A 1484-nucleotide genomic window follows, 5' to 3' on the forward strand; every position below is an offset into this window, starting at 1 on the left:
GCCTCCTCCGCTGCTTTGTACAGAAATGCTCCTTTGCCTACTTCCTCGTGATTCCTGACCATTTTAAGAAGAGGGTCTCTTCCATTTGCAATTCTATGTGCTATACTCAGAATAATCCTGTTGTGAAGACATTCCAGACTCAATATTCCGCGCCCCCCTTGGCGGCGTGAGATGTACAGTCGCGGAACGGAAGACTTAAGATGCATGCTTTTGTTCATGTGCATAACCTTTCTTGTCCCGATATCAAGAGATCTGAGCTCGTTCTTCGTCCATGGAACTACTCCAAATGAATAGAGTAGTACCGGGACGGCAAGGATTTTCGTTGCAGATACTTTGTTCCTCTCCGACAGTTCGGAAGATCAAATCTGTCGGACTAGACGTTTGTATCCGTTTCGGAGAGTATCCTTTATAGATGTCACATCCTGAATGCGGCTCTGTGGCACGCCCAGGTATGTATAAGTCTCTCCAGCGCAAAGGTGTCGTATGGCGCTTCTATCAACGAGCTCAGGATCTTCAGGGATGCCATTAAGTTTTCCTCGCTTCAAATAGACCTTGGCGCATTTGTCTAACCCAAATTCCATTCCAATTTCCTTAATATATCGTTCGAAAATCCCCAGAGCTAGATGTAGTTGCTCTCTGTTTTTAGCATAGATCTTAAGATCGTCCATGTAAAATACATAAGTGACCTTGTACTTTCGATCTGCAGGTTTGCCGCACAAGTACCCGTCGGAATGGCGTAGTGCTAGAGATAGTGGCAATAATGTAAGGCAAAAGAGGAGTGGGCTCATGGTGTCGTCCTGAAAGACACCTCTCTGAAACGTGACCTTGTTAGTTGTCACACGATTTTTTCCAGATGAGATAGTAAATCTGGTTTTCCAAAGCGGCATCAATCTCTCTATGCACCCAACTATTTGCGGATGAATCTTTAAGATTTCCAAAAGACAGATGATAGGTCTATGGGATGTAGAATCGAAAGTTTTCCGATAATCAATCCAGGCCATCGATAGGTCACGCTGGTAGAATGCTGCATCTTTGCCGACACATCTATCGATGAGCAGGTTCTCCCGACATCCGGCTACGCCTTTCTTTGAGCCTCGTTGTTCATACATTTCTTGCCACACAGGTTCAATTGCCCGAACAATCCTATCATTTAGGATAGCTGTGAATATCTTATCAAGCGTGTTCAGACAAGTTATTGGCCTGTAGTTCTTCGGGTCAGCTAAGTTGCCTATTTTCGGCAGGTGTATTGTGCGCCCTTCCACCAACCACTCTGGAATCGGCTCTTGCGACTTCAAATATGAGGTGATAATACGGGCCAAATGCTGATGGGTTGAAGAAAACTTCTTCCACCAGGAGGTTTTGATACAATCTGTTCCCGGAGTGGAATAGTTCTTCATCCCTCTTAATACTTTGTTCACCTCCTCGGTAGTGATGGGTGGGCATTCTTTATCAGGTGTTATGAGGGCAACACATAACTCCTTGAA

The sequence above is a fragment of the Belonocnema kinseyi genome, chromosome 4, assembly GCF_010883055.1.
Source record: "Belonocnema kinseyi isolate 2016_QV_RU_SX_M_011 chromosome 4, B_treatae_v1, whole genome shotgun sequence".
NCBI lineage: Eukaryota > Metazoa > Arthropoda > Insecta > Hymenoptera > Cynipidae > Belonocnema > Belonocnema kinseyi.